Source organism: Epargyreus clarus, unplaced genomic scaffold (genome assembly GCF_041222505.1).
Source record: "Epargyreus clarus isolate Ecla_fem2 unplaced genomic scaffold, WU_Ecla_fem_2.2 ptg000034l, whole genome shotgun sequence".
Classification (NCBI taxonomy): domain Eukaryota; kingdom Metazoa; phylum Arthropoda; class Insecta; order Lepidoptera; family Hesperiidae; genus Epargyreus; species Epargyreus clarus.
In genome coordinates, this window is record NW_027332239.1 from 2,529,416 (window position 1) to 2,550,085 (window position 20,670).

Genomic DNA, 20,670 nt, shown 5'->3' on the forward strand with positions numbered 1-20,670 from the left:
TTATTACTTCCTCACTATTAGCAATTAATATATTTTTTATTTATTTATTGTATTTTGGACACAGACATGTATAACATTACGAAATCTTAAGATAACTAAATACATATATGTTATCTAGACTTTGAATGCCAACAATTTGTCTATTAAAATACATTAGACAAATTATTAAATATTGAATTGTATCTCAATGTAAATTTTAGTGTATTCTAAATTTATATTACCTAAATCCATTAGAACCTACCTATAACCTAAATACATTTATGTAATATAAATTTAGAATCGTTTTCGTAGGCCATAGACTACTCAGAAAGCTGTTCTAAGACTTAAATACCGATGCGTTCCTAACAAACAAAAAGTGTGTGTCTAACGCCTTTTAACAAGTATAAATATCACGGAGTTCTTTGTCCCTTGAGTGGCTCAAATTAAAAGAGATAGCGAGCCCTTAAATCTGTTAGCCATTGTTAAAAACAGACTAGAAAATGAAGTGTAAAATTTGACGAGTGTTTATATAGTTTAATGAATATGTTGGAATAGTTTTCAAGATTCGTAACCAAAGCGTAAAACGGAACTTGATCGAACCGAAACGGTCTGTCTGCCTGTTACAGGCAGACAGACCGTACTCCAAGGGCTGTATCTCTTGAAATTAATATAAAGGTATTGAGTTTTTTTACAGAAAATGTTTGGTCATTATAACATTATATTCTAAAATATAAATAAATTTCGTGGTATGAAATTTGCCCTTTATTCAATTATGAAATAAATGGTGTTTAATTATTTTTCTCTATAAAGATTTTCTAACCAATCAATCAATAAAATTCGTTTATTATGGAATGTAGGTAAGCTAGGTACATGTACATTGTACAATCATAAAATAATATTCCTCTACATTCCTGCCGCATGCGGGCATATAATAATTATAAGAAATACAATAATACATTAACAATGTGAAAGCTAAAAAATACATAAATTTAATTTAAATTACATACATTTATTTATAAGAAATACAAGATTTACTCAATTTCAAAGATAAAGATTACATACATTTAAATTGGTTTCCATTCCAGGTAAGTAAGTTTTGGTTTAAGGACGGTATTAACGCAGAACGCGTCTGTCGTTAGTGGTTGTTGAAATTTTAACTCACAGTATAGTACATGCTATGAAGGTCCATTATGAAACCTACGTTACACTGTTAGTCGTCCGTGGTTTATAATACAACCAGACCGTTAGTATTTAAGTTCACGAACCATTTTCGCCTATCACTTGGACCACACACATCATAATCGTCACCGGAGTGGAGGCATGAGCGGGGAACGGCGCACAACCGCAACGGTGGCTTGTTTCACACCGACCGAATTGAATGACATTTAATTTACATAACCATTAAGGACGTTTATTTGTTTACCTTTGACCGCGGCAGCCGAGGGGTATAAACGACCCCACTGCTCGAAATTCACTTTTTATGCTCGCTTGTTCTGTTCACGAAGTGTTTTGTGCGGAGAACGTACAATATTTGACACATATTAATTTGTCACGGTTGTAAAGCTGTTCCATTTTATTACAAACTGGTCGATGTAACTACTTACACTTAACCAATTGATATGAAATTTAGAATACTTAGGTTACTATAATGAAGATATTCATATTCATATTCATTTATTTGCTTTTAATGTGGTACAATCTGGGTTGGTAGGAATATTTCAATTTTTCTCACACTTAGCTTCAGGGAAGCATGCAAAATTTTAAAATTACATTATAATTATATTAAGAATGATTAGCGAGTACGTACTCGTTCAATAATAGAAATGAATATTGCCCAAGTACGATTCGAATTCACACGTGGAAGGTTCCGTACCACCAAATATTTACTTTTTTATTCTCGTATTCGGTCAATACTAATTATAACAGAGATGGAAGAGATGAATTGTGAAAATATAAACGGTCTATAATATAACACCTAAAAGTTTCAATGGCTATGTGAGTGACGGAAAGGCGAACAGACAGCGGAGGCTTAGTAATTCCGATTTACCCTTCGAGTACGGAACCCTGAAAGCGTTAACCCTTACAAAAAATCCTATCAATACGGCGATTCGTGGAAACTCGTTATAACAACACTCCCTACTTCACCTCAAATAAGATAATATTAAAAATGGAGGAAATTTCGCCTAGTAACAAAATAATTGTGTGATATAGCCACCGATCGTACAATCGCGAGCTGCGTCGTTATCTAGAATTAAATTTAGCCGACATGACTGGCCCGGTGCGTAATATACATTTTGACTTTGAAATATTCAGTTGCTATTGCTCGGATGGCCGTGAACATATCTTTTTATAAATACCTACTGTCATTAACCCAGTAAACTAGTTCTATTTCTCAAACATTCGCCCTGGATGTAATTTATCTGCGGACTTATTTATACGTAACAATAACGATGTATGTAGGATGAAAATGTAGTTGTAAGAAATACTCCATGACGTCGCTTTTCCGCATTGCGCTGCTGTGTTCTGGTTTGAAGGGTGTGGTAAGCGAGACATTCTTTTCCGAGGCGTTCCAGCTCAGTTTTCAGAGGTAGCGGCGCATCTAGGCCGACCTCAGGTTAAAATGTAACCCTATTTGGAGTTGATTACAGATGTCCATGGGCGGCAGTAGCCACTTACCATCAGGTGGACTACATGCTACTAAATTATAAATAATATTTATAACAGCCGGGAAGTAAACAAAATATAGTAATATTTACTCCAAAGAGAAATGAAATAGCATATCATGTCTAAATAGCTTCTTATTTGATTAAATGTAAAGGATAACATACAGCAAATAGATTACTTGATGTAACACATAACATAGCTGTAAAAAAAATTGGTTTCAAAAATATACAAGAGAAATTTCATTAATTCCTAACCAGATCTTGAAGTAGTTTTTCAATACGCTAATGATTACAAAATATTTTAATTGAATTATTTTTACTAACTCCGTAAGCCTATAAAAAGTAACTCTGGACATTTCAGTCCATTGAAAAGTTCACGCACACATGTAAATAGGATAGCACGTACACGACAAAGTTGCACGCCTACAAACACACGCTAATTTTAAAATAATTAATTTTCGCAAGTCACGTTTAATTACTTGCAATGTAAAGAGAAATCGGTGACTCAAAATTCAGTGCGAGACTTCACTGGCTAGTAAAAGTAATTGCTACATGTGTATAAGTATATATTAAATATATATAACATATGTAATAGTAGGTATACTCGTATATTGGTATAATACGAGTGTAAAGGACACACTATAGCCGCGCTTCCCAACCTGTGGTCCGCGAGTATATGTACGGGGGTCCGCGGTGTCATCTCTGGACCATACATAAATCGCTCATTAAATGCAAAAGGGCCGCAAAACGAAAAATCAGCAAACCAGTTTTATTAGATTTATTTTTCATATTTTCATAATAAGCAGTTATAATTACCTTATGTATTTGTTTTTTTTTGTATCTGTAATGACTAAAATAAATACCCAATCCATTTATTTTGCAGTTCATTTTAAGGGGGTCCGTGGATACTGTGCTTGATTTCCTAAGGGTCCGTGGACTGAAAAAGGCTGGGAAACGCTGCACTATAGTATAGGGATAAAGTATGCTTTTCAGGGTAAAAAAGCATTTGCTTTCAGATATGAGACTGCATAATCGTCGCGTCTATTTTTTTATTGCACAAAAAATAGTTGAGTAGGTATTATCCACGCTTTTTTATAAATACCTTTTAGTCTTTATGTTCACGGTACATATTTTTATAACAATTTGTTCTTTTTTCTTTCACCGGCTTTTAAAAGTTGGATTCTATTCAAAAGTATAATTTAATAGCCAGGAAACGTCTTTTAATCTCATTTATTAAACTTTTCGCTTTAATCGCTTAATTAAACTCTTACGTCACAACTTTTTAAACATTATCCTTTTTAAAATCCTTCACAGACTTATAATAATCTCCGGTTGCGTTCCGTTGGAGATCCCGGAGCCCTCTACGCAGCGCAGAGGACGGCCACCGGGGGGGTTTTAGTGCGGTAAAAATCCCACATAACCCTGCGTCGCTCCCACGGCGCCGGGTACCTTTTGAAGGTTTCCCTCTCGTGAACAAAAAAAAAAGACTTGTAATAATATGTATTAGATATGTGTTTAGATCTCTTAACGTCTTCATATTAAGAAGTCAACTGCAGGCCGCGTAGCAGAGGTCAAAATGGAAATGAGTCTTCATCTTAGGAGTTTATCGTTTTTTTTTATTCCAAACATTCAATAAGACGTCAGCGTTCACGTGATAAATCAAACGAGAGCAAAAATTAATAGTCCCGCGGCTAGTCATAGACAAATAAATATTACGAACTTTATACTGTCCACTATATTATGTTTTGTTGGACGCTACGACACCTATCAAGTTTTGTGTTTCTTGGCCGTGAAGTGTGTATCAGAAGAACATTATTTTATTGTTGCGTGAGAAAAGTAGTGAGTTATAATTTTGCCTAATCAACACAATTTTAAAATAAATGTTACAATAGCTTAATTATTTCCAACAGAATATAAACTAAAGAAGAGTCAAGTGCTGCTAAATTATGGCATGAAGATATCTCACTTTACTTTATGGATTCCAACTTATACCCTCGGAGTTAGCGACATCTATAGCCAACCTTAATTCACATTGTAATCACAAACATTACAATGTGAATTAAGTAAAAAAAACCTAAAGTATCCCTTCTATACGTAGCGATGTTACTCTATGATCTAGTCAACGCCTCTCAACAGGCGCATGTCAAAATTGTCTATCACAAGGCGCAGTATCAAAGCGCCGACCGATACGAGATATGACGTGGGCCGATACCGACTCCCACGACTCGACCAGTTTCAACGTTCATAGACCTCTGACGCGATAAAAACCACGAATAATCATCTCACACTAGAAACATAAACAAAAAACGTATACAAATCTAACGTCGTTGAGATTTGCGAACTGCTCAGTTGTCCCACTGCTGGGATGTTCTGCTTTCCCACGAATGGACCACAGCTTCTAAGAATAGTTTCCTTTTAATAAGGTTTCATTTAAGGTTATTTTGGAAACCTTTGAGTATGTAAGTAATTAGGTATCTCCGTAGTAATATTTTAATCAATTGTAAAGCTTCGTAATAAAGCTTATCACAACGTAAATTACTATTTAAATGTAAAATGCGAATGGTGTGACGTAATTCTTCAAACGCCTAGAATCATCGATTCTTTCAATATAAGCATCTTGTACCTCTTGTAAAAATGCAAGTTACAAATATGTAGTTTTCCACATCTATTCTTCTCCATAGACTAACAAACGCAGCGATGGTACATTTACAGATACCAGAAAGAGTTCCATGTGAGTTCCATGGAAATCAATTTGGAATACATGTTGTTTGAATTTAAATTTAATGTTTTCTTTCAAAGTTAAAATATAAATAGGACACAAGCGAAAATTCGGTAGTTCATTTAAAATTGTATGTTCGCTTCCTTCGCTCCGCTAAGACACTGATGGCGGGAAACACGAAACAAAGTTTTAGTCGCCGCATTTTTATTCTTTAATCTGTATACAAACGCTTACTATCTTAGAAGCTTGTCTGCCGGTAATTCTGTGTAAAATGCATGAACTAAGTAAATAAATTATACTTATGTTGCTAAGGAAACTGCCCAAGTAAGTAACACAACTAAACAAGATACACCATATTTATAGTCTGTATTCAACAAGGTGTTTTGACATGTAAGTAGGTAAGTGTAGCAAACGTAAATCAACTGTGAGTGTTGCTATGCAACGATAATAACATGTAGTAAGATAATTTGGTACGCGCGAGTGAATGTAATCTAATATTTCATTAAAAATAGACTATAGATATTCCATTCAAATTATTTAACGTTAATGGGATCGTTTAACCGCAGGCTCGTGAGTTTTTTCCACCTGCACTCGTTTTTGCCCAATGATGCCATATGCCATTGCCTTTTCGAGTTTTGGCGCGAACTCGTGACGTGCGCTGTCGTTCTTTTTTTTCACAACTTTTTCTGGCAATCGAAGGCAAATAAAAACTGCCAGTTCTGCCCATCAATGATAGCCATTAATGGGTTTGCAATGAAGCAAAAAAGTACTTAATAAAAAGCGAATATAGAGCGTAATGAAATGGGCATACGTGAGGAGTTTAGTCGCTTATCGTTGCGTCATTGTTGTCATTATCCTATTCTACGTCGTCATTCTTCGGTCTTTGAGTGAACTAGGTATTTGAAATTCGTACCCGAGATTGGTGATGACCTAATAATTGTAAAGCAGATTCATCTTTACTAGATTTTCTGGAACTGTAGCCCATTTGACTAATGTAACACTCGGTCGAGTTAATTACAGACCTACCTGGAATACAACCCCCTCCCGCTTCCCTTAAAACAACCCCGCATTCGCCTTATTAGCTTAATACCGATAGTGCTAAAATCTCGGCCTCTCTGTCGAGGGGTCCGAGGTTCGAAATTTCGAATCTCTTCTCATGGGAAGGAGTGGCCTATGCTCTTTTCAAACAAACAAACAAACAAACGCTTTCTACACTCACAGCCCCACACTAGGATTCCCTGTATCGTGGGTGCCATGGACACACACAGAGACAAATACACAAACACCCAGACCCAGAAATCTTATTACTTTGACACTTACCATCAGGTGGACTGCATGCTCGTCTGCTACTCCTATATTTTTAAAAAATATATAGTACAAGCGTACTTCCTGACGTCAACCTGAGGAGTGAGAACTAAAAAGATCGTTTCATATCCACACCCTTCCATCGAACCAGAACTATTTCACGCTAGAAACAGGTAGCGGTGGTACCTCCCCGGTCGAACCATATTAATTCAAACCTTTTAAACAACAAAATAAGTATATAAACATTACTTACATTTAAATTGTTTCGCATTACTAAAATTGTGTAGCGAATATTTGATATGCCATAAATTTAAACTGTTTCTGGTATGAACCAAAGAATTAATAATAATTTGTCCGTTTTCACGCTATTAGAGGCACAGATTAATTACGCCATTCAGCCAAATTATTTTTGTGTTTTGACGTAATATAAAATGTTACCTGTATACCTTTGCATAAATTATGTTAATTAATTAATGATTCATATGTGATTTAAATTATTTATTGCGGTTTCTTAGGCCTTTTGATTATGCGAATATGTTGCAAAAAGTAAGATTTTTTTTCTCAAGACTGCGATCGTGGCTTTGTCTACGATCATGGTTTTTTTTTAATTTACACTATATTTGTGAAGTTTAAATAAGTCTATATGAATTAGCGATTCCTTCCTATATTTTAATGAAAATGTAGTCAAAATCCGTAACAAGATAAACTATTTAAACACACAAAATGAAAAAGTCACCATTTTATTAGTTCCCAAAGTAAAGAAACATTTCATGAGCAAAAGAAACAGAAGTCTTCTTGAAATTACAGACGAACAATTCGGTTTATTTGTATAGACTCAAATCTATGGTTACATTTGAATGTCATAGACAAGTATTTAAAGTTTCTATACAGCGGTTGTTAACCTGTTACACTTAACCTTGACGCTAACATTATTTACTACCGGACACTTGTTTAATGGTTTAAATAATTTAATTATTTTCGGGTAAATTTGATATTTTAATAGTGGTGATATTCCGCGGTGTCGTAAATTAGGGAGGCTCATTTTGTAGAAGATTTATATCGCGTTGATACGTATAATAGTTATTATTATTTCTATTTCATTCTGCTCTTCTTTCAAGTTTATCTGATTGGTATCAACATGAATTCTTTCAACAAGACATAATGTAAAAATAAAAGGAAGGGGTGAAAATCTCATTCACGATTTATTACTTATCAATTTAATTCTATATATGAAAATACTGACGATAGCGACTACATACACAATGACTCAAGGGAAAACACGAATACCTACCCCAATGATCAAGCATTCTATGAGGCATTTACCTCGCTATATATTAGTAGTAACTCAATACGAAAAGCTTTACTGTCTTTAGATGGCACGAAGGGTGCGGGACCCGATAGTATTCCACCATACTTCATCGTCAAATGCGCTGACAATCTAGTCACTCCATTGCATCATATATTTAATGTCTCCCTTAAGTCAGGCATTTTTCCTTCACTTTGGAAGACAGCCAAAGTAGTGCCAATCCACAAATCTGGTGATATTCATCTTGTAAGCAACTATCGACCAATTTCCATCTTGTCTAGCTTTTCAAAAATCTTTGAATCACTAGTATGTCGATTTGTCCATAAACATTTTGAGAAATACAGCAGTGATGAGCAAAATGGTTTCTTAAGGGGCCGATCAATTAATACAAACTTGGTGTCTTATATTGACGACCTTATTACATCGGTTGATAAAAGGAAGCAAGTCGACGCTATATACACCGATTTCACCAAAGCATTCGATAAAGTTGTTCACAAGATCTTATTAACTAAATTAAGTTCATATGGATTTGCAGGTGACATTCTCGATTGGCTGGGGTCATATCTGTCGGAACGCACATTTTTTGTCGTGGTTAATGGTTTTAATTCATATTCATGTAAAATATTATCTGGCGTTCCACAAGGTTCTCATCTAGGCCCAATTTTGTTTAATATATTTATTAATGACCTCCCACTTTGCTTTAATAATTCAATTCCATTGATGTTTGCAGATGACCTAAAATTGTATAAAGTAATAGACACCTGGGAGGATGTATTAAGTTTTCAGGAAGACATAAATGCTCTGGCTCGCTGGTGTAAAATAAATATAATGGAGCTTAACGTGTCAAAATGCTTTCATATCAAATTTACTAGAAAATTCCGTATCATTCCTTCAGTTTACTTCATTAATGACACGCAAATTTGTGAAACAGAAACAATTAAAGATCTGGGGATAAGTATTGATACCAAGTTAACTTTTGTACCACATATAGATTCAATGATAAAGAAAGCATCTAGAATGTTGGGTTTTATCATTAGATATTCCAAATTTTTCAAAAAAGCTTCAACTAAAATCATTATGTATAACAGTCTTGTAAGATCCACTTTGGAATATGGGAGTGTAGTTTGGCGTCCTCATTTTGCATCCCATATGCTTCGTATAGAGCGGGTACAGAAGAGATTTGTCAGGCATCTTGCGTATTCGTTAGGCAAAAATAAAGACAAGTATTCTTATAAAGCGTCTCTAGATCACTTCAATATGTCTAGCTTGGATACTCGGAGAGATGCATTAGATCTAATCTTTTTATATAAATTAGTAAATTCTCAGATACATTTTCCGCGTCTTCTCTCTAAGCTCTCCTTTAGAATACCCGTCAACATGCCTCGCAAACCGATTCAACTCTTCGTACCTCCCCATTGTAAAACTAAATTGGGATCAAACTCTCCTATTGCAAGACTGTCCATACTCTATAATAAGCGTAGTGAATCCACAGACATCGACATTAATAATACGTGTCTAGCTGCTTTTAGGAAGGCTGTATCTAAATTATAATTAGTGTTTCAATTTAATGTTTAATTTACTGTACTATTTTTTTTTTCTCTTTTTTGTGTTGTTTTAGTTTTTGGTTTATAAAGTTTGTTATTCTATTTTCATTACCACGTTTAGATCTGTATTGCATGTGATGTTTACCTTTAAGTGGTTGTACATTTATTGCTTGCATTGTAACTAGACTTAATTTAAAAATATGTATAATGTTACAACCGTTGGTGAACTTAATAAAATAAATAAATAAATAAATTACCAGTTGGTAATAAGCTTTTCTGAAATAAATTTCAAACTTTAATTAATACGAGATTATGTCAGTGTGAAGTGGTATGAACTGTTTACGTATTTCCCATACATTTCCCAATCAGTTCTGATACAATCCGCTAGAAGCGCTGATTGGAAATGTATGGGCAAATACGTAAACAATACAAAAACAGTCCTTTTTGTAAAAACGTAAAAACTCATACTAAGGGTACTGTACCCTTCAGGTCAGAACTTCTGCTCTATATTTATTAACATAAAGAGGGCTGCTTTTTTTGTCGCTTACTTTACACACGCCACAATAATCTAGAACAATCTGGATTGACTTAAGTAAATTATATTAACATTGTTAATGTTAAAAATGCGTCATGTTCATTCTCATGAATGAACATGACGCATTTTTAACTATAACATTGATAAATTGCTTTATCTTCTTCATTAAATAAAAATAAATATTATAATAATATTTAAATATAATAATATTATAATCGTATATATAAAATTCTCGTGTGACAATGTTAGTTACCGTACTCCTCCGAAACGGCTTTACCGATGTTCACCAAATTTTATATGCATATTCAGTAGGTCTGAGAATCGGCTGATATCTATTTTTCATGCCCCCTAAGTGATAAGGGTTGTTCACCCTTAACATTTTTTTATTTATATGGCAACACAACGTTTGCCGGGTCAGCTAGTATTATAATAATATTTATTTAACTAAAACTAGTTAGAAACGCTCTTACTTTTTCACACACAATCCACAAAAGGAAACGGGTTGGTTCAAAAAAATCCGCATATCAGAGGCGCGACTAGGTCGCGACAATGTAACTGCCTTATACACTCGCTGACGAACGGCGTGCGAGAGCGAGCATGTTCGTTGCAGATAGGCCGAATAGAAATTGTAATAAGAAAAAGTAAAAGCCGAAATTATAAATAGGGGTAGTCCCGTTGTACCACATTTATCGCTTTCTCTGTTATTAGAAGTGTGAACAGGAACCATTCAGTTTTAAAGATATGGTATAGCAATTAGGTATTTTATTAATAAATGAGCACTAAATTAGTTTCCCTAATGACACTAGTGTATAACTTGTATAAGACCTCAGCTAGAACTCCGGTTCTTTTTTGTTTGTTTTGTGTTGGTTATAGACAATTAAAATAATATGGCGGCGTGGAATATTGGTGCATCGAAATAATTCCAATCAAAAATAATAAAACGATTTATATGCTACATCAGATTCAACGTTAAAGCAACGTATGAGATTCGCAATCAAAAAAAATATGCGTATTGTTTTTTTTTTAAACATTGAAATGTCAAATAGATTATGTCATGGCAAAGGCTCTGCCCGGGATTGATACAGACTACGATCCGGACACAAATGCGTTGCTACAACTGGCGACTAACTTGATACATCTCGTTTTATTGTGTCTCACTTAGTAAAACACAACTCAAACCAGCACTTAACAGACCTAAAGAACTAGACATGAGCATGCTCGTTTGCTACATAATATGTTTTTTAGAAAATACTAGTATTTGATTTGTAACGTCAATAGTGTAAGGTCCCAGCGAGACTGTAACACCACCGTTACAGTACACCGGCGTCGCCTACGGAGTCAAGGGCGGTCACAGTCGCAGCTGGCTTCCTACTGAATTTTAATACCACGCCGAATCCCAAACTACGTCTATAAGGCCAACTGCGCACGTTCAAACTAGTATTGAACGCTGTTAGACATATATATGCGGTATTTTAAAGTAAAATTAAATTAAACCATCATTGATTCGCTGTTCGATTGATTGTATGGTTTTAAGAAATAAGTGATATATAAGGACCAGAATATTTGATACAACCTCAAGACTATTTCTATAATGATGAAAGTCAAAAAGATTTTGTACACAAGTAATTTTGTAGTATCTGATACTTCTGCTGCTATTTCTAAATAAGCAACGTATATCTTCAAAAATCATAAAGAATTGATTGGTATAAAAAATCCTGGTGTATTCTAAAGAATACCTAATGTTATTCCGAGCTTCGGAGCTCTGAGACCCATTTCAGTACGGATGCAATTTTAATTAGAATAATTAGAAATCATTAAAGAGAAATTCATATTTTTTGTAGAATTACATACATTTCTACATGATGAAGTATTTAACATTTAATGAAGGTGCGCAACCCGCCTAAAACACTATCATACTAGTTTTACGACTCGAGGTCACTCGGACAGACGGTAACCAGGCGGTTATAAAAAAAATAAAAAAAAGAGACGGAAGCTGCGTTGTCTATGAGTGACAATAGACAAAATAAACGTTCTCGATATCACGCAAAAAATCAACTATGTAACAAAAGGCTGGAACGAGGGTCAAATAAGCTATTTCTATGAATGATAAATTTAATAAAAAGACATTGGCTGTGTGCCTATAATTATCTTGTGTCGATTCGGTCTTTATTTAACAATGAAAGTGTAAAAAATGTCTATGGTGTAGCTGTGTTTTTCTTTAGCACAGGCTACAAGCTATTAATTATTTGTTGTATAAGTTTAGTAAAGTGATCTATTGATACAGTTGAGTCGATAGATATACTACTAATAAAGACGTTATTAGTAGTATATCTATGGTTGAGTCATAAAAAGTGGAGGAAGAAACGGAATTCCCTACAAACCGACTTAAAATACATCTATATTTCAATGAATTGTGACGCAAAAATATTCATCTAACATCTGACAAATAATTTAAATCTTCAAATGCGTTACAAAAACGTGTTTTATTCAAACTTTTGAAGATGATTTTAAATAAACAAATGTCGTGAGGTTGATAAATTTGTGTTAAAAAATAAACACATAAAAACTGTAAACAAAGAAAATAAAACTTCTGTATTATAATAATAGATTAAAAAACAAATCTCCTTTTAATGTGTAAATGAAAAGGCGGGAAACGCGTGTATCAACTCTAGTTTCACAGACGGCAGTTTTGACAGCTTTTTAAAAATAGAACGCCTCCAGTCATTAAGGTTACGTCCAATACGTAGCGGACAATGATATTTTAAGCGAGAAATTAATTTTAATGCAACATTTAAACAACGACTATGTAAACTCCGCATCGTAGTGCAAAGATTTTTTTTTTATAATTATACCTAAACGAAGAGGCAGGCGTGCTACCTGATGGAAAGTAGTCACCGTCGCCTATGGACATTTGCAACACCAGAGGAGTCGCCAATGCATCGCCGGCTTTTTAGGAGAGCTCTTTTTACACCTTTTTTGAAGAACCCCATGCTTAATCATTTGATTAACCCTGAAAGGTAAGCTGAAACACCCACAGGGAACAGACGAGTACCGAATAGGGTATTTACTTATACTTGCCACTATTCGTCTTTGTTCGGCGAGTTCCTAAATGTTGTTGCATATATTCATTAAAAATAATTGACAGTTACATCAACTTTTAGAACATATTTAAAACAATATATTTTATACATAAAAAGCTATCATTATGTTAAAAATTGTAGTTAAGTAATTTTGAACAAAATTATTTTAATTGTTCAAACTAATTACTCTAAATAAGAAATAACATAGGTTATTTACATTAGGTGAATGATCCATTTAAATATTTGAATAATTTTATTACTACGATATTTAATTAAATCATGTTAATTACGCTACTTTGCGATGATAAAATTATCATATTACATAGAATAGAACTATTATTCTAAAGTAATCGGTATGTCAGTATGTCAGACTACAATTTTAAAATAACTCTACGATATTATTATGAAGATTGCTAGAATTAAACTCAAGATACAGAGGCAAAGATTGGTCATTTTATGACGACATTTAAAATTAAAACTTATTGGATCCGCATTCCGTTTAACGATAATTTCGAATAATACTTAGCGCAAATTCTTAGTACCAAACTATTATTATCGCTTTCGTTTGACTGGCTCCATCACGGAATTGTTTCCATTGGTCTAAAATTTTTTGAATATGTAATTTTTTTTATCTTTTAATTACCGTTATAAACTATGAGCGTTATAAGCTTTTTCGATATATGTATTTTGTGTTTAAATTACCTGACTAGAATTATTTATACTGTCGTCATTAGGTTCTATTTGGTACACTTGTTAAACCTACAGTTTTAACAAACTATGTTCGACGGAATTTATAATAGTAATGAATACATTACTTACATAAGCATTAGTCTTAGGTATATTATTAGTCTTAGATTATTCTTAGAGTAATCCATTGAGTTGAATTGAGAATGAAATTTTAAACTACGAGAATTACGTATGAAAACTATAGAGAAAAGTAGCGCCATCTCTAATACAACACTAACATCTCTCCTATATTGTCGTGAGAAATAAAGCAGTGGGAACGTTCTATATTCAAAAACGTCGCGCTCCACTGCCGTCGTCGCTCCTCGTTCTATTTTCGAATTTGACAGGTCAATTCCACTTTCGTTCCTGGTTGATGGTGGTTTCTTTTTAAATAACGGAACGTGACATGTATATTTCTAATGCCGTGCAACTTTCGAATGTAGGCTTGGAGAAAATAAAATTTGACGTTTTTTATTTGATTATTTAATTCATGTATACTGAGTGTACTTATAACTTGTACAGATGAATCCATCAAGCCTACACAGGACGATTATATCTCATTTGGTTGATGCGTTTCCATAGACAACATCCGGGTCCATCGTCAGATTTTTATAAATATAATTATTATTGCACCGAAGTTACAAACATAATTAGTCTCAATTAGACTATTGGAAAATTCCTAATTTGACCATTAAACAATTGGAAAAAGTGTCGTAAAGTAGATTGATGGATGGATGGGTATTATATGACATCCCATTGGCATAACAAAATCAGCCATGGCACCCAGTCATTCAGTTAGTGCAAATACTTGAAACACTAAATTTTATTCATAATTATTTTTACACTTTTTTTATAATATAAGAGTAGCAGACGAGCATGCAGGTCTGGTCTGGGTGTATGACTCGTATCTTTTCATAGATATTTTGCTGTGATGTGCTTCGTACGCACGCGTGTCGAGAAGAGTACAGGCGAAGCACGCATGCCGGCGTAGACCCGCGTGACAAGACAAGTACTCTTATTCCTTTGTGCGAAAATGATACAAACATTATTTAAGCTGATACCATAGATTAGTAAAGATACTTCGCCGCCTTAAAATTGAATAAAGCCACAAACGGCTTATTATAGTAAGTTCTTTTTTTGAATTCTTGACAAATAAAAACATTTTTAGAGAAAATTTACGAATAAATAAGTAATACTGCGTAATTTACATAATAAATAAATAATTATTTCAAATATTTTAGGGACATTTTAGCACGGAGACGTGGGAAAACTTTTTACGCAACTATTTCAATTTTCAAAACTGGGTACATTTTCTTGTTAGGAGTGAGTAATCTTTACTAATCTATGGCTGATACATAATTCAAATTTAGAAGGTAAGGTTAACATATAGGTAATATTATATCACAGTTTCGCTTTATATTGCAAATTTCTTTAAATTATCAAAGTTAGAACACATTACTAACAACTTAAGCAAATTTTTCGGTAAACCCGACAAGTCAAGGCCGGTCAATCGCTACATAGCATACAAGTGTAACAAAATATACACACATACATGGGACAATTTCATACACGTTGACACTAATGCGATTATGCGATTAGGCGATTAGTAGTTGCGTAAAGTTGATATACTCAAAAATGGTAGGCAGATTGCCTTGTTTCGCAAAAAATAAGCAGCGTTTTATAGGACAGGTAAAGAACCCTTAGGGTTAGAACCGTTTTTGGTTCGACTTCGGCGGCACTACCGCCACACCTATTTCTACCTAATAACAGCAGTGTTAGGGACTGCTGTGTTCCGGTTTGAAGGGTGTGGTAAGGGAGACAGACTTTTCCGAGGCGTTCCAGCTTAGTCTTCAGGGGTAGCGGCGCATCTGTGGCCGACCTCAGGTAGGAATATCTCTATCTGGGGTTGATTACAGATGTCCATGGGCGGCAGTAGCCACTTACCATCAGGTGGACTGCATGCTCGTCTGCTACTCTTATATAATAAAAAAAACGTACCGGACAACGTAATGGTTAACACAGTTTGGTTGTGTACAACATACCTATATATACTTTCAATTTATACTATGTGCAACTGTCTTTTAAAAGATGCTTTTACTAATAGAGCAGCTACATATATGCACTATATCTATGATGTAAAAAGAAAAAAAAACTTTTTTGACGCTTTCAAAGCCCGACTGTCAATCTTGACGTGTACTTTTTAAATATTTATTTTAAAGCGTGGATTCTCTTCTTTCCGCCTTACATTATTTTAATTCGTTTAATAATCTGTGTTTCGTTTAAATAGTTTCCACTCAGATTACTCCCAAGTACGTTATTTAAAGAGATAACACGTTGCGTGTGGTCCTAACGAAGTGTTGATGTGTCTTCGACACGGAAACGTAAAATCGTAAAACGAAACGTACGAGTATAATTGTGAATTATCCTCGATCGAAATTTATTTCCATGTTTCAAGTAATTTATAAGGCGTGACCTCAGTGTAATTAAAAGTATAGAGCGAGCTCTCGAAAGTTCCCCGGGTAAGAACAGTGTGCACAGGTGCGAACGCCTTCACTGCACGTTATATATGGCGATCAAATAAAATACAAAATCAAATAAAGTGCGATGATGCTTTTTTTTTTAAATTTTAATAGTAAATATCCTATTTGTGATGAAATATGCCTAATATTTTACAAGTTATAAGTACCTAAATTTTACAAGTTGTAATGTAGAAAGCTTAGGCTCGTCTACTAAAAGGCGTATTATCTTCATGAGATCTTTATTATAACTGTCTCTGTCTACCTAGAGAACTTAATATATATTACAAGGATTTTTTATTTGATTAAGTAAGTCGTTGTAATAATTGTCATTTAGACAGGTCGGAGGTTAACTTTACATATCTAGTTACGAAAAAAATTAGCGAATTTTAAACGTCAACCAACACTGCCTACTACATGTATATTCCGCGCCAAACTGCTAGTCCGCTCTGAAGTTATTGCGAGCAGGTGTAGTCATACAATTTGCTGCAGCGACGCGATTCATTTCTATATTCAGAGCGGACTAACAGTTTTACGCGGACTATACCAACTAACAAGGCGGTAAAGTCGCTCTATGCTTTATTACTCCGTGGGCGTGACACTAAGACAAGAATATTTAATTTAAGAGCGAGCACATATAAAAACAGATCTTTGCACGATGCACTTGCCACCATTTTTATTATCTGTTTTATTGAGTTCACTTTATGTTTATAATTTTTCGTCTCAGCGGTTTTATGTAGAGTAGCCCGCCATCCATAACGAGGATCTTGTATGAATGAAACAAAAACTGTTTATGTCATACGTTTCATGTAATTTCGTGACGTAAAGATAATTAGGATTCCGTACCCGAAGTGTAAGAACGGAACCCTATTACTACTAAGACTTCGCTGTCTGACCGTCAGTCACAGGGCTCTATCTCCTGAACCGTAAAAGATAGACACTTGAAATTTTTACAGAGTATGTATAAAGGTGGCCGCTATAAAAACAAATACTAAAAATATAAAAAATAGTTGAAAGTTGAAAATAAATGGTGGTCGCCATACAAGAAGCCGCTATTTTTCGCCGTTTTCCCTTTATCTATTCAACCGTAATAGGTAGACAATTAAAATTTTCACAATGTATTAACTTCAGTAGCTGCTATAATAACAAATACTAATAATAAAAAAAATTAAAATGTTGATGGTACGGAACCCTCGGTGTGCGAGTTTGACTTGCACTTGGCCAATTATATTTATGTTGGTATGTGTTTATATCAATTTACATTTTATATGTATGTATTAAGCTAACGCAACCGTTGCGTGCAGTTATTTATACATTTATGTATAGAATTGAATATAATTGTAGTGTCTGCGTTCAGGATTAAAGTTCTTTTAAAGCGCATCAAAAATGTTTGTGTCTGCATTTTTTAATTGATTCACAAGTTTGTTTTATTTACACTTTATATCTTTTTTCACTGCGGATATGGTATTATTCTCGATTTGCATTTAATACCTTTTTACGATTCAAATCTTTCGGACACGTCTATATAATTTTGCATCTTACATATCACGGTACATATAAGATTAAAATAAAAATCTGTTATTCCTGCTCGATCTACCTTTGAACAATGAAGAACACAAGCCAACAGAGGATGACTATATCGATAAAATAAATTGACCTTAGACAGTACAGCTTGAGATTAGACAGTAAATGGTCTGCCCCCCATAGACAAGTGCGGCCTACTCTACATTAAGCAGTCTCTACTTGAGGCTCAATACCTCTATGATATTGCCACTGTTCAGGACTAGGATGGTCGCCTCATGTAAGTCATCAAGCATCCACAACCACAACCTTTCATCAAAAGTACTTCGTCCGAACGATACGATAACGCCTTTCAATAATCATCATTAGCGATAACAAGGTTATATAATTCCAAACGCATAAATATTATTGCAAACTCATACTGAACCCACGACCACGAACTCGGACTTGACATATCTCCAAACAACGAAAAAGTTCAACAAACCTCACCGTATAACTAAGTAATCACCTTAAAACACTTCGAAATTGGCTTAAAAATTAGTTGGATATATACGAGCACGCCACCCCGCCCCGGTACGCTATCTCGCATACAAATGGAGTTATCACAACCAAAAAAACCTTAACGAGCACATTGACCTTAGCGTGCATTCCGTATTCTAGATGCTAACAAGATCCGAAGCGAGCCTAGACTTGATTTGGGATATCTTTATTATTTGGTTGGTTTGGTGCAAGCAAAATGTATCGGTGATTTTTGTGTGACTTAAATTGAGAACGGATGTAATAATGTTTAAGTGGTAATTGCTGCCCTTCAATTCTTACAAAAGTTGATCACAACAGCTGTAACGCTTAGTGACAGATTCGCGTCGCTGCATCTGCAATCGAGAATGCATTATTGCGAGCAATGATTAAATAGGAACACTATAAAAGTATTATGTAAGGAAGAAAGGATCACCACAGGAAAATCTCCCCAGGCTTTTTAGCCATATTTAAAAGGCATATTAAAAAAGCCTGGGGAAGATAAAAATATATAAATGTTGTATTTTGAATCACGCTATAGAAAATTTCTTAATCGTGTTGTAAAAATGAGTGATAGATAGATATAGATTGAGCACAGCTACTATCCTGGCATAATCATTGAGCATAGCCAAATATTGAAGGAGATAGATCCCTTTGTGGTTCGACTTCGGAGTATTTGCGCCTTATGTATTTTTGCCTTATAACAGCAGTTTAGCGCTGCTGTGTTCCGCTTTAAAGGCTTACGATACATGAGGGAGATATGTAGGTACTTATGTAAGGAGCTCCAACTTGGTCCTTAGGTGTACCAACGCATCTGTGCCCGATCTCCGATAGGACTCTAATTATAACTGGGGTTGATTAAAATGTCCATGGGCCATCAGGTGGAAAATCCGTTTACTCTATAGAATTGTCAATTAACATCAGTTTTTATTTATTTACTACTTAGTTACTTACTTAACTCAAATAAAAGCGCATGATATTATATATTCCGCTCTCAAATCCTACTTTTTCGTGTAAATAATGTCCTTAACACATATTGCCGCGAATTCCTACCGCGCCCAAACAATCTCACACACGACATGACATAACGCATGTGCAAATCGGTCACACGTGTTCGTTGCAATTGGGCAAGGAAAAACATGTAGCATTGTGCAGTAGTTATAGTGATGTTGTCGTGGATACATTCATATCATAAATGTTGAGTAAATGTTTTATTTTATGAAACGCCAATTGCAAATTAAAGGTGGTAGAACCCTTTGTGGTTCGACTCCGGCGGCACCACCGCCGCATCTATTACTGCCTCATAACAGCAGTTTTAAACGCTGCTGTGTTCTGGTTTGAAGGGTGTAATAAGGGAGACATACATTTTTGTGGCATTACAGCTTAGTCTTCAGGGATAGCGGCGCATCTGTGGCCGACCTCGGGTTGGAATATCTAATCCTGTCTAGGGTCGATTACAGATATCCATGGGCGGCAGTAGCCACTTACCATCAGGTGGACTGCATGCTTGGCCAAAAAAAAGTGCGTATTGGTAGACTTCACATAACTTTGAGATTTTTTTTTATAAATGTCTCAGGTATGCAGGTTTCCTCATGATGTTTTCCTTCACCGTTTAGCAAGTGATAATTAATTTCTAATACGCATATAACTTCGAAAAATTAGAGGTGCGTGCCTGGGATTTGAATCTCAGACCCCTCGATCGAGAGGCCGAGGTTCTTAACCACTAGGCTATCACTGCTTTAGTGGCTATAGTAATCAATCCCAAATATGATAAAAGTCCTGCCTGAGGTCAGCCATATTTGCTTTGCTTCTCCTGAAGACTTAGTCGCAATGCCTCAGTATGCCCTTGTATTCGTATTCATCGTATCGCCACAGCACATCACTACACTAGTTAGCACATACAAAGTACGGGTCGTGTCGTACATGTATAATATAGAATTAGTCACGAACAAACGGAATCTATACATATCATTAGTATATAATAAGCGGCATGATTCTGATTACTATCTGTTATTTTAGTCTAAGGCTCTATACTCGGAATTCTCTTGCGGTTTCGTTCTATGAATGTAGGCGCTAGATACTAGCACTTGATTTAAAGTAGTATATGCATTCTCCAAGAACGAATCCCACTGCTAAGCACGGGATTTTCTTTCAGAATAAGAAGGGTAAGGTCCGCCACGCTGCTTAAGTGCGGATTAGTAAATTTTACGTAGCTTTAAAATGTTTCTTTATTTCTTATTAATGTTGGTTTCTTCGCGAT

The 20,670-nt window shown here is 34.8% G+C and overlaps 1 protein-coding gene across 1 annotated transcript in view; it reads left to right on the forward strand.

Annotated features, from left to right (window-relative positions):
* LOC140756054 (tRNA dimethylallyltransferase) overlaps positions 1-20,670 on the forward strand; it is a 301,945-nt gene that overhangs the window by 265,816 nt on the left and 15,459 nt on the right. The gene's annotated exons all lie outside the window — the stretch shown is intronic.